The sequence below is a fragment of the Agelaius phoeniceus genome, chromosome 2 (assembly GCF_051311805.1).
Source record: "Agelaius phoeniceus isolate bAgePho1 chromosome 2, bAgePho1.hap1, whole genome shotgun sequence".
NCBI lineage: Eukaryota > Metazoa > Chordata > Aves > Passeriformes > Icteridae > Agelaius > Agelaius phoeniceus.
Window position 1 is genome coordinate 108687358 of NC_135266.1, and position 14065 is coordinate 108701422.

The window sequence follows — 14065 nt, forward strand, 5'->3', positions numbered from 1 at the left end:
TGTATTTGAGATAAATTCCTTATTTGAATAAAATAGATTACCATGGCGGAACCTCAGTTTTAAAGGAATGGATTTCCTTTAAAAATTAATTTTAAAGGGGATATTTTTGTAATCATATATATTTTTAAATTCCTCTTCTACATTTTTATACTGAAATTGGAGACTTTTCCTCTCTAGGAATTCATATATAGCTATCAATAAATATGAGCATGACCATTCATATGTATGTAAACAACTTTGAATTGTAAGCAGCTCTGTAAGGTAATAGGTGGGCTTGAAATTTTTTCAAAGTAACAGTTGATAATGAACAGTACTTTAAAAGGATAGGTTTTCTAGAGTGATAAGGTGAATACCAAAACTTAAGAAAAAATAAAGCAGAGTAAGAATTAGGATAAGAAAGCAGAAGACTAAGAAGATGAGTAAGAAAATAAGCAGAATACCAAAACCAGAAATACTTGCAGAAATGTCATTCCAATTGTCTGAACAGCATGCTTTTCAATACTTTTTTTTTTTTTTGTTTGATGAATTGTTGTTTTGTTTAGGGTTTTTTGTTTTGTTTGGGTTTTATTTTTTTTTTCAGAAGAAAAATCTAGCTGAGAAGTTTATTAAATACATTTTCTTACAGCAAAGGTCAGTTCAGCACCAAGGCTGTAAACTTAGAGACATGGTGGCATGGTGGCAGGGTTTCCAATGTGGCAGCAAGCATTCTTCCAAAAACAAAACCCTACCAAAATAAAAGCTTTTTGTTGCTGGGCTGATATGTTGAAAGAAGTAAAATTCAAATCAAGAAATATCCCAGGCTAAAAGCAATTTCTCTAGTAGTAGAAATACAAGAAGATTACCAGGGCTATAGAACAAAACTATTCCATCTTATAATACAATTTGCAATAAAGGAGGTAATACTGTTTTCTCTTTCAGAAATTCACTGAGACAGACAGCAAAGAAATAATGTATTTTGAACTGTCAGATATGCTTACCATAGTTTAGCATCTCATTTCTATATGTCTGACATCTGATTTTGCTCTGGACTTCCCCAAAGAAATAGATGTATGGTCTCAAAATATTGCCTTTTAAAAAGAGAAAAATATTCAGTCATGTGATGAATCAGCAGGTAACACAGGCAGAATATTCTGATTCTTGAAACTGAGTGTGACTGACTAGTAATACTCCATAAATTGTGACCCTGCTCTGCACATCCTTTATTTCTTTATTGGAGAAAGTGAATGAGTGGTCATGTTAGAAGTATCACATTAACTACTATCTACTGTTGGTTGGGTTTTTTTTTTGGTTTAAGAGTTTTTTTAAACTCATAGCAGAAGAAAAAACATACCAGAAGGAACTCTGTGAACATGACAACTTAAAATCTTTTACTAACTAAAGGAACTTACTACTCTAAAGCTCGGAGTCCTGGACATTGCTCATCAGAGAAGATAAACAATAGTACCAGGATTATAATGCCACCCACCAGTATTAAGGATTTGTGTGTGAAAGGTTTGGTTCCCCCATAGTGGTGCAAAATAATTCTGCCTAGCAGGGAAAAAACAGTCCTCTTTTAGCTAATGTGCACATCTGCAAAGCAATTTATATAATTTATGTTTCTTCAGACTTTGCCCCTGGCTTGTGAGTATAGGACTTGGGGCTCCTAATTATTTTACAGACATTAAAAGAGAAAGGCTTTCAGTGAGATCACTTTTTCTTCTCATCTTTTACAACCACCTGACAGTTTTGAAAAGGTGTAGGAGGGCTATAAAAACACCCATCAAATGCAAGGCCAGCCATGTTGCTGCAGCACAGGGAGACATCCACATACCACATGCATCCCAGAAAAATCTCATGAAACTGGGGAAAATGTGGCTTCTTTACAAAAGAAAGGTAACAACAAAGAAAATGTGTAGAGACCTGTCAAGGGTGGGGTCTTGTGAGTTACTCTGGCTGTCCTATGGTCAGTGATGTTAGGCTTCTTAGCCTGACCAAGGTTTTTGACCAAAATTGGTGGAATACTTCAGATTTAGCTGGTCACAGGAATAAATTCAGATCTCTATCAGTTGCTCCTTCACTTCCACATGAGCAAGTGAGCCACAGAGAAGCCACGATGGGCTGAGAGTTGAGGTGAGATTCAGAGCCCCCTGATACTGGTTTCCATTTCTTGGTAAAAATTGGAGGTTACAGGTTTTGCCTTAACTCCTTTGTCCTTCAGAAACAGGAGAACTGGAGCTGCTCACACACACCAAGCAGGCAGTCACAGTCAGTCACCAAATGGTGCCTGCAGCTCACGAGCAGCAGGGCTGAGTGAAGCTGGATGTCCTTGGAGCACCCTGGGAAAAGAGGAGACCAAGGTGGGTGTGATAGGCTTGATAATGGGGCAGGAGGCTGACTTGCAAGTTGCTACTGGAGTTTTCTTCTCTTGTAAACTGCATAGAAATTTGCTCCTTTCACAAAGATCTGCTTTCTTGGATCTGACTGATTCACTTGAAGCCTCCTTCTCATGTGCAGGATTTCTTTTGTGGGAGAAGAGGACAAGAGTAGAAGGAATGGGAAATTGTTGTGCAGGCTGGGGTTGTGCAAAAATTGCAGGGTTCCAGTGCTGTTGTTACTTTAATTATTCAAATACCAAGCAGGCAGTCACAGTCAGTCACCAAATGGTGCCTGCAGCTCACGAGCAGCAGGGCTGGGTGAACCTGGATGTCCTTGGAGATCCCTGGAGAAGGAGGAGACCAAGGTGGGTGTCAGAGCTTTGGTACACGGGGCTGACTTGCAAATTGCTACTGGAGTTTGCTTCTCTTCTTAGTAAACTGCATAGAAATTTGTTCCTTTCATAAAGATCTGCTTTCTTGGATCTTACTGATTCACTTGGAGCCTCCTTCTCATGTGCAGGATTTCTTTTGTGGGAGAAGAGGACAAGAGTAGAAGGAATGGGAAGTTGTTGTGCAAGCTGGGGTTGTGCAAAAATTGCAGGGTTCCAGTGCTGTTGTTACTTTAATTATTCAAATAAACAAGAGACATAAATTATCTTGACAGTGCCTGCTGGCCACCTGCCTAGCCAAATGTTGGAGAAAATATGCATGATATTCAAAGAGGAAATACAGTTGAAAATGGTGTTGTACTTTTCCAGTAAGCTTTACCTGCTATTAGTGTTTAATTAGTAAGTGTAAAGAGATTTCTTCTTTAACTATTCAGTGGGATTTTTAAATAGTGACTATACCAAGTAAGGATAATTAAGGAACTATTCTGAATATAATCTCAGCCTCAGTAAAGGTAGTGGGAATGTTTCTTCTTTTTCCTCACTTGTTGTGTTGAAAGAAGCAAAATAAACAAAAGATATGCTTAGTAAGCTCAATGAGGCTTTACTGGAAATACTTTTATCCTTAATAAATAAAATATTTTCTGTAGTGAAACAAAGCTTTTCAGTTAAAAATTAGCAATATACTTATATTAATAGTTTTGCTATTGTTACATGTTTATATCTTTTTAACACTTCACTGGATATGTTGCCTCAAGATATTCTGAGGGGTTTTGTTAATTCCAGGAAGCCCCTACCCCCTGAACTCTTCTTTCTTGCTTAAATCCACCTTTTAGTCTCACTGGTGCCTTCATCCAGTATCCTTCCACAGACCAGGGGACAGATCCCTTCTTGAACTGCTACTTCCTGCTTTCTTGTCCTGTCTCAGCTCACAAAGCTGGCTGCTTATGCTGGAAAAATGGAGAATTTCTGTGGTGCAGCTGAAACAAAGGCCACACATAGTAAAACAACAACATGACCTGCAGCCACAGTAGGCTTCTCTTGAGTAGAATAGCCTGACACATGGTGATGGTTTTCGGCCAAATTAGTTGTGGCATGTCTTCTGGAAAAGGAGAAATCCTGTATTTTTATGATGAATATCAAAAAAGGACTTCTGCTTATCTTAACAATATTGCAATGAGAAGAAGGACAAGGCCAGAGTGGAGTAGAGAAGCTTTAAGCAGAAGCACTTTAGAGGCTTAAATTATTTCCATATTCACTAAATAGCAAAGATTTACAGAGTTAACTGTGAGCATATATTTGCTTATTAGAGATGCATGGGAGCAAAAACAAGCTGAGGTGGTTTTAGGATAAGCTGTCCAGAAGTAAATAGCTTTTGAATCTCTCTTTTTAAATATTAAAATTCCTCTCAGTTGTATTTGAGGTGTTTAATGAGAGAGAAAAAAAAAATGTAGTCTATTCCAATCTTTTCCCCAGCTGGGTTACAAATTTGCTTACAAACTTACTGTTATCATGAAGTTAATAACCACAGTGACAGCAGAGAACAGTTGGAGTGTGTGAGGCTTTAGTTTCTGCTGGGTTCAGAATCCTGTTAATGATTCTGATTTGCTCTGTCCTTCCCTGCTCTTCTGGAGCTGTGTCAGGTGCCACCACCTGATGTGGGATTTCTGTGTGCCCACAATCCTAATGTGGGATTTGAGAGTGTGCAGAGTGCTGCCCAGTGTCAGAGCTCTCTGGCAGAGGAGCTGTTGGAATTAAATTGCAATTAACTCTTTGGTGGAATTAAAATTGCAATTAACTCTTTGGTGGAATTAAAATAAAAGTTAGTGTAAGACAGAGAGAGCCTGAGGGATTTCTTCCCAAGGGCTTTTCCAGCTCGGCATCTGCACACAGCCATCAGACACAGCAGGTTCCTGACAGCAAGGAGGGAGCAGGAGTCTGGACTTGTGACTCTGAGACATCTCTGATCACACTTGGTTCCACAACACGTGGTCAAAACTATTTTGTGAAAACCCATAAACCAGTTGGGAAGTAAAAGAAAGGCAGGCTGGAGCCAAGCTGACCTCCTTCAATTACATGGTAAAGTAGACATGACTCATATTCAAAAAGTTTCAGTCAACCCTGTGGCTGCTAGACCTTTCATATCACAAGTAAAGTGAGATTTTTTTGGCTATGAAGAAAAATCTATGGCTTTTCATGTATGAAACAGAAATACTGCATATTGAGATGAAAAAAAAATACCAACAGTCATGCAACCCATAAAAACAACCCAAGGTGTTGATGAACACAGCAGATATTTTTCCTTAGTTAGGGAAAATGTTGTTATAGCATTCAAGTGAATGCATTCTTTGTCTCATTCAGGAGCCAGCTCAGCTGATAGCATATTAAAATTAAAGCCTTTTCCAGGATTATGACATAGTAAATACAGCAGTTAGGAGCAGACTAAAGGTGCTTCCAACCCAGTATCTGGCCTCTGACAGGGTCAAATTATGAGATATTTGAGATTGTAAGAAATGGAAAACATGAGGTAATTTTTTCTCAATTATAGCCTCCAAATTCTGCAATTTGCCATTCATTTGCAAGTAAACTGTAGTTTGTAATTTGATGAACCAGAAGTTCGGTTACGTAACTGTGTTTCATAGATATTCATGGAGATTTCCTTCATTTTATCTCATTTCTTCTTTACTCATTCATATTCTAAACAGATTTTAAAAATGCTACTGGCATGAGTAACATCATCTAATTATAGCATGAGTAGTACTTTCTTTCACTGACTTCCCTCTCAGCCTTATATTACAAATATGAATGTTTTCTTCTTTACTTTCTCCAAGCCATTCTTGATTTTGTGGTGGTTGTTTGATTATATTTTATTATTGTATTACAGTTGTTTTAGTTTATATAATATTTTATTATCTCATGCATGTTCTTTCATTTATCTTGTTTTTAAACCGTAGAGTTATATAGCTGACCTCCATTCACCTTTCTTTTCCTGTGGGACAGAAAGCCTGACAGTCATTCTTTCTGCCCCTTCCCAGTGCCTTGCCTTGCACTAGAGTGTAAACTTTGGAATGGCATCACCAGCTTTGAACATGGCAGTCAGAACATGGACAGTCTTTGCCTGAAGACATGTCATTTTACAGGGAGCCCAATCCACTGCAGAGAATTTATTCTCAATTATCCTGATTTGACTGTGGCAAATAGATGATAGGGCGAGGGGATGAGGCGTCAGCTGATGACAAACCCTTCAAATTTTTGTTATGATTGCTTATTTTACAACCTTAGTAATAATGTTCTAACATCTATTTGCATACTTACCAGAAGGGGTTGTGACTTTTTCAAAATGTGATAATTCACCAGAAGAGAAGGGTAATAAGAGGCGTAATGATCAGGTTTTAAAAGCACTATTTCAGATCAATTCAACAAAAGCAAGTATTCTGATTTGGGGGTTTAAAAAAATATAAGATGAGTAGGCTCCACCTGTAAGACAAATTTCAATTTTGCAGAACTTTAGTTTCTCTGGAATTCTGAATATTCATGTTGAATATGAACATTTATCTTGAATACATGCAAAAGCATGAAAACCTTGTCAGATCCACTATTCAGAAGGCAGGAAACAAAAAAAGCCAAGATTGTGACTTGGTCTCTCAGCCATGTATCTAGTAATATACCAATCTGTAATTACATCAACATGTAGATTATGTCCAGTGACATAATCTACATGTCCATGTAATTATTATTCAGTGTACAAAATTAACTGCACTCCCTTACTGATTCAATATTTTGTTTCATCTTCCATGGTCAATACAAGGTCATAGGCTTTACTTAACTGCAGTCCATTAAAACTCTGCTCCAAAGCAAAAATTATTAATTCCTGATGGGCTTTTCTCTCCTATCACCATTCTAATGTTTTAGTGTTTTAGAGACATTAATGAATGTATCTTGTGCTGTCACTGAGGGATGTTGGGAGCTGCCTCACAGAGATAAAAGTTTAAAGCGTGCACTCACTTTGGGGTCAACTTCACATGTATGACTGGCTTTTGAGAGTACTTAATGCTATTTTGGATGTTAAAGCAATAAAAAAATTGATTCAGTTGCAACTGTAGGGCTCAAACATTTTTCTCAGGCAGTTCCATCTCCAAGAAGAAATGTTCAGCTGATCCTGGTCAGCTGCTTGCCTAGAGCACACAGGGAGTGGGAGGCATGTGCAGGCATGGAATGCACATCCTGGACAGGGCATTCCTCTCCAACCTGAACATGAAATTCCCTGTCTCTCTTACAAAGGGTTTACAGAGGAGTTGTTGATGCATTCCCAGATCAGGAGTTGCCCTCTGAGAGCTTTGTTTCTGCTCTGCAAGGCTCAACTTTCAAGGTGTTTTAGTTAACTGAAGTAACACTTGCATTTACAAGTTATTCATTTGTGTAAATTGCTGTTGAATTGCAGAAGAAAAGCAAAAAAAGAAATCCAGTAAAAAGAGAGATCCAGTGATCTGTAGATCCAATTCCAGCTGTCAGAAAACTGCAGGTATCATTGCTGTTCAAAGAGTGTTCACCAAATTTTTCAGGTGAGTGAAATATTATCCATCTTGCTATAGAAATGGTAGAGGTGTTTTCTGTGATAATTCAACTAGAATGGAAAAAACTCAATTTCATTGTTTAAAGTTCAGCAAAATTACATGCTGCTCAATAGGTTTTACCATGGAAAATAAGAGAAAGCTTGAGCAGTGAGCAGTATTAACATGCTTAGCAATGAAATATCGTTAGAGTTCCATATGAGTTTCTCTGGATGACAAACTTGATTTCCTGTAAAAAGTGTAAAAATGTCCTATTGAAGCATTTAATTCAAACAATGAGCTTCAGTACTTTCTCCCCCACCAGGCATTAGAAAGTGCCCTTGAATTTTTGTGTTGTGTATTATGTAAATTTATTTGTTTATGGTTATATCTATCTTCTTATATTCTGTCTGAATCGTCTAAATTACAAGCTATAATTAATTCACTATTACTGCATTATGTGCTGAAAACATACATAAATAATGAATATATTTTGGATGTGTCTTGTTGTTTTAAGCATTTCACCTAAGCCTTCAGAATTTCCTCAGGCCTTCACTTGTGCTTTTGCTTCTTGCCAAAAAAATGTAATATTTAATAGTAGCATTCCTTTTTTTTACTACATCAGTTGCTGAGTTTTATGTTAGGAACTATGATAGCTTTAGCACAGCAGTTGTTGATTTATTGGATTTGAGTGTGAACACTGACACACATTAAAACATAAATGTTTTAATCAGTTTCTCTAGAATGTCACAGGTAAATTTAAGAGTCACCTAACTTTCACAGAGATCAGCTATGAACTCACCCAACTCACTTCCAAATATTTTAAATTACAAATGTGGGCAGAAATTAGACTATGGCACAACTACTATAGCTTTTACTCCTGTAAAAAACACCAGAACTCAAGAACTCAAATATTTTAAATTACAAATGTTGGCAGAAATTAGGCTATGGCACAACTACTATAGCTTTTACTCCTGTAAAAAACACCAGAACTCAAGCAGAAAAGATCTTCCCCTCCTGCAGTTGTTGGTCACCCCTCTCAATCAGGTTTCAACAAGCATGGCCACAAGGAGTGCAAACCCCCCAGGCTGTGTTTCACGCTCTCCAGTGCAGGGCTGTCAGGTTTTTTCCCACCAGCAGAGAATTCCCCTGGCTTTCCTGCCCACCCCATTGTCCTGCTGCTTTGTTCACTCCATTGTTTTTTCCTGCAGAGTGATGCATTGCTGGATCTTCTCTTGCTGCAGCTGAAGTAGAGCCATCCATCATCCCAATCACTGGAACTAAGGACCTTATGGACTGGGAGTAAGTTATGTAGCTTTGGGGAGGGAGAGAGGAAAAGAGCAAGAGGTTTTTTTTGTGTGTTTTGTTTTGTTTTGTTTATCTTCTCTCCCTGAGCCTGCTTTTTTTTTGTATTACTCTTTCCTTTTGCATAATAATTCTGCCTTGCTTAGGATCATGATAAGGTAAATGCAGCAGTAGTTTCATTATTTCCAGAATGTAAATTTAATCAATACAAATGCAGTTAGCAGCTCCATAGCTGACTCGACTGTTGCTTGGCTTTGATTTTGAGTTTCATTTGTGTCTTTCCTTTCAACTTTAATGTAATGCAGACACAGACTTCGCTGAGATAAATGTCCAGTAAACCATAAAATAATGCTGTGTAGGTGTTGAGTCCAATTTACTGTTACAGGCAAGATCTTCTTCCCATTCAGATAAAATAAAGTCCAAGAGAGGCTCCTGGTTTTAATTTTAAAGACTACAAATTAATAAAACCTGAAACTTTGCCCTCAATCTAGGTCATATCTTGGCACTTAATTTTAAGACTTAAATTTAACTCATAAACTAAACCAGAGCCCAAAATCTCAGCAGTGTATCCTGTCTAACTTGGATCACTGAAAACAAAGAAGATGATTGGCCTAATTTTCACTCCTATTCCTGAGTATTCCCAAGTGTCTCATCCTTCTGGAGCCTTACAATATCTCTGGCCTTTCACTCTAAACTTCTGGCTTCTCACCCCTCTCTCCACCTTGTCATCTCCCTGACAGAAGAAGTGAAAAGTATCCTTCTTACCCTTCAAAATTTTTCAACGCCTTAAAGGGATTTTTTCAATTTGAACTAAGCCTCAAGTTTATACCAAATAAATTCTTTATAAGGGTCAGAGGGATAGAGCTACAAAGAGACTTGTAAGATTTGGGTATTAAGGTGAGGATTTTTTTCTTCTAGCAAGTCCACACTAAGTTTGATATCCCAGCTACTCTTCAGATTGTGTCTTGATGGTCAGTGCATGTCTGAAACAACAGAACAAAGAATAATGAAACAAGAACAAAGGAATAATGAAACTGCAGTGTAATGGCAGAAACACCTTGTTTTTCATAGCCTTCATAGTCATGGAAATTGTGTGAAAATAAATTGTGTGAAAATAAATCCACCTTTCTTGGTATAATTAATGAAACAACCAAAGATGCTCCTATGATCTTGTTGATAATTACCAATGAGTCTTAACACCACCATGGATTCAGAGAACAATGAAATATCCTTTTTAGAGTTTCAAAGTAAAATGAATTTGCTCTGCCTCTGGTAAACTCAGTTAGAATATCTGTTTCAATATATGCTCAGAGAACTGAATTCTAAGCCCATCAGCTTTCAGCTAACCCTTTTGGGAGAGACAGTACAAGGAGCTTCTCTCTATCAGAGGTGACTTAACCTTAGATCCATCTGGCAAAGACTTGATCAAAAATCACTTTTCCTGTGCCTTAGGGTCTGTTTTTCTGGAGGATGAGGCTGAGGAACTGGGCCCTGGTGAGCCACGAGTCGATCCCACCTCTGTGCTGAAGCTTTGGCATAACGTGTGAGGAATCATCTGTGTGCATTTGATGGCACACCAAGTGCTGGCATATTTACCTGAGAATTTACTTTCTTCTTTGTGGAAGGAACTACAGCACTCTGGGGCTTTGTACAGCTTATAAAATGAAAAGTACTATGAAATTGGCATTAGTTCCTTCTTTGCTAGAATAGGAGTAAAAACTATGTGTATGATGTAGAGGGTTTTTAAATTCTCCTGTAAGACTAAGATCTTTAGGTGGGTAAAACCTTTTCTTTTTTTTTTCCAGCTGTCATATTTTACACTTTTACTCAAATTCACCCTAGTTGACAGACCAAAATGAGCCAGATTTGCTCCAGCCAAGGAATGTTATAGATATACTCAGACCCACAGAATGTGACCTGGTACCTCTCTGAAGTTTATAGCTCCAGGGCCGTGTATAAGGATAGAGTATTGCCCTCCTGAATAAAAACAAATGCATCTACCTTTGTGATGAGTGTCGTGCCTGTTGCTGATAAGTGAAAGAGAGCTGGTAAATGAGATTGTGGCTCTCCTGTCTGTGTAAATTCCAGGATAGATGCAGTAGGATGCTTAACATTGGAGAGATGGCAGGTTCCTGTGCAGAGGAAATGCAAAAGAATGGAGAATTTCACACACTGGCCATGAGAGTGTGTTAATTGTCCACCTGTATATGGTAGACCAAATTATATGCCATCAATTAATTTCCCATATTGAGCAAAAAATATTTACTCTAAACCAAATTATTTAGAACTTATTTTTTGTTAAGGTGAATTCATGGGTGCAATTTCCAGACAGAAACCCCTGAAGTCATTTCACACCTCCCACTGAACAGTCATCAGCCTGCTTTACTGATATTCTCAGCTGGATTTGGTGGCATAAGGTGCCATGAAACACAGTTCATGTCACTCATTGGAGTCACTAGTCATCACATTTCCCTTTCAGCTGTCAAAGGCCGATATTTCCATTGCTTCACCTTGTTCCTTGATATCAGAAATGAAATTTGTTGTTTTACAGTGATTAAGGTGTCTGTATTTACTTTCTTTACTTAATAAGGGTGGTTTGGTTTTTGTTGGTTTCTTTGGTTTATTTTTGGGTTTTGTTTGTTTTTTTCCCCTGACAATGTGTTTGTTTTGAATATTCATTTCTTTGCAGGATCTTGCAAATATACTTTTTACTGAAAACAGAATAATTACATCTATTTTTGTTCCAGCTCTGCTGTTCTTGGACTTATTCTGTTGCTGAATTGACCTGACATATTCCTCAGCTAAGTAAGGAATGTTATTAGCAATTCTAATGTGCTTCATTTGAAATCCACATGAAGAAGGAAAAAGTTTTACAAATATAAGGAAGAGTAAGATACTGATCCCTACAGGATAATCACTTGCAAAACAGAGGGAACATCATCATGGTTAGTTGTTTTCTTCTGGAAATAATTTTGCTTGGGAGAACAAAAGGATTGGGAGAAACAAGAGCTATTTAGCTTTATTTCTTTGTTTTCATACAGATTTCCTTCAATGTTCCAGTTCCATAATCAGTAGTTAATTATTCCTCTTTCTGGATTGGATTTATGGTCTCTAGGTTCTTACATGCTTCACTGTGAGTTGTCCTGTGGCACTCATTTCCTCTTAAAGTGTCAGCCCCTGGGGTCAGGTTATTGTCTGAAACATGCAAAACATTTTTTTGCTTCTTTTTTCTTCTTTTTCTTTCCATTTTTTTTAAAGCTACTATACCACCTCTCCCACGTTGTTCTGAAAAAGCTTTAAAATTGTGAAGTTTCATCTTCCCAAGACTCGAACTCAATGTTTTCAGATTTTAAGGACCAAACCACAACTTGGGGAGATACGAATACCTTAAAATTTCTGAAACCTGGCATCTCTCTTGTCATCTGCTGTATGTCTCTCTTGCCCATGAGTGGCTGAACAGTAGAAGTTGTCATCATCACCTTCAGTACCAAAATAAAGAGGTTATTATGTCACTTCTGACTGCAGGTGTGGCCATAAACACAGAGGGCGACTGGGGAACTTGAGGCACCCTCTTGAGTGAATTTCTGTTGTCTTAGCTGGAAATTCCTGCAAGAATTCAGTAAAATAATGTTTTTATCCACATCTAAAAAGACATTTTTATGGTGTGAGTAGCTATGTTGTCTTCACATACCCTGTCTGGAATTCGGGCCAATGGGATGCCAAGTAAAGGGACAATCCTTCCAGTGTGTGGAAAAAGAAAAAAAGAGGAATATTTATTCTATATGTTAAATAGTATTTATTATTATTTTAGATCTGCCACTGGTTCAAATTTTCATATTTTGCTTATATGAAATTCTGACAAGACTCCTTTGTGACAGAAGTATTTAGATATTGACTAGAATTTCTTGTTTGCATCTTTTTTTTCTGAATACAGAATAAAATCAACATTTTAAGCCATAAATAGAAGGAAAGCACTCTGATAATGCTCAGCTGGAAGAAGTGAGGGAGGAAAACTGTTTTTATGAGGAGGTGTTCAGGTAAATGGTCACATTTTGCTTCTCTGTTACATTAAATGTCTAGACAGGGAGAATACAGTAGATTTTTTTTTTTCTCTCTCTTAAAACATATAGGTGTGTTTAGACCATGCAGGTCTTTCTTTTGATCTCTGCTGCCTACAGAAACCTCACTGATAAAGCTTTTGGTTCCACCTTCAATGTCTCCATTTCACTGCCCTTTCCCCCAGCAAGGATGTCACTTATTTAGCCATTTTAAATATGGGGAGCTAGGGTTAGATTTTAACATCCATGATTCCCAGAAACAACAACAAAAAAAAAGAACAGCCTCCAGAGGGAAGAATCCCATCTTAGATTATTTTAGCTTACATGCAAACAGAAAAAATGAATGGTCTAGCCCTGGGGACACACTTTTGGTCTGCCCCTTTCCATCCAGGAGCTGTCCTCAATAGGAGGAGAAGCCCAGCCCTGGGTGACAGGGCAGTGCACACTGCACTTTCCCAGAGCAGTTTCACTGGCTTGAGCATTGCCTGCTTTGCTTTTCACACAGCTGGCTCGAACAGTTTAGTAGGGAAATTGTTCTGTGGATGCATCAGGATCACATGGAGCAATTCCCATATTCACACAGCATCTCTGGGACAGCTCCAGCCATTGTTTCAAGGCAGCTTCATACTAGGAGCTGTTTAATGTCTTTTAGCTCTTTTTAATGCAGTTTGGCATGAGACAACAACTCAGACCGGGTGCCATCAGCCAACTCACTGCATGCCAGGGTTTGGAAATCTTGGCTCTGTGGCACCCTTTGTTTCACACACCCACCTCCCAGCTTTGGTGAGCTCTGCCTGGCCTGGCTCCTCTCACCCTCTGGCCTGTGCCACAGCTCCTATTTCCCAAGCTGATGTGGGCAGCAGCACTTCTGTGTATTGGCTGGTGGCCCTGGGAGCCCTGGGGGCTGCAGCTGAGCTCAAACCCTGCCTTTCCAGGTTTCTCATTGTCCTCACTGTGAAAGAGTAAGTAATCCACTGGCTCTTGTAGTTGCAGCATGTTGTGCACTTTACTGACTGTCATTTCTGTCTGTGCCTGGTGTGATGTCCAGCTCTGCCTGGCTGCTATTTTGCCTACAAGGGCAGATCTGAAGAGGGCTCAAGAGCCAGGTGCTCAGCTGGGATAGATCAGCATTGATGTGTTTACATCACTGAAATGTTTTAACAGAGCTACAACATTTTGAAAATGCCTCCTCTAGGTAGTACCCATGTTGGTGATGGCAGCATAGCTGTGTCTTGTTGCTCACAAAGTGTCTTGCTTGCATTTTTTTACAGCATTTCCACATCCCACACCCTGCTCCTGCTGGTTGGCTGTCGTTGTTTATACAGCTCGAGAATATTTTTCAACAAAACTTGTCTTTCCCAAACATTCATTTAGGCTAGCCTGAATTTTTTGAGACTGACTTGGAAATGCTA

General features: G+C 38.5%; 1 long non-coding RNA gene across 1 annotated transcript; it reads left to right on the plus strand.

Annotated features, from left to right (window-relative positions):
- Positions 1–7189: 7189 nt before the first annotated feature.
- Positions 7190–12146, plus strand: LOC143693484 (uncharacterized). The gene is made up of 4 exons (XR_013181187.1): positions 7190–7302; positions 8502–8592; positions 11343–11540; positions 12121–12146. It is a non-coding gene; the product is annotated as an uncharacterized LOC143693484 (long non-coding RNA).
- The last annotated feature ends 1919 nt before the right edge of the window (positions 12147–14065 follow it).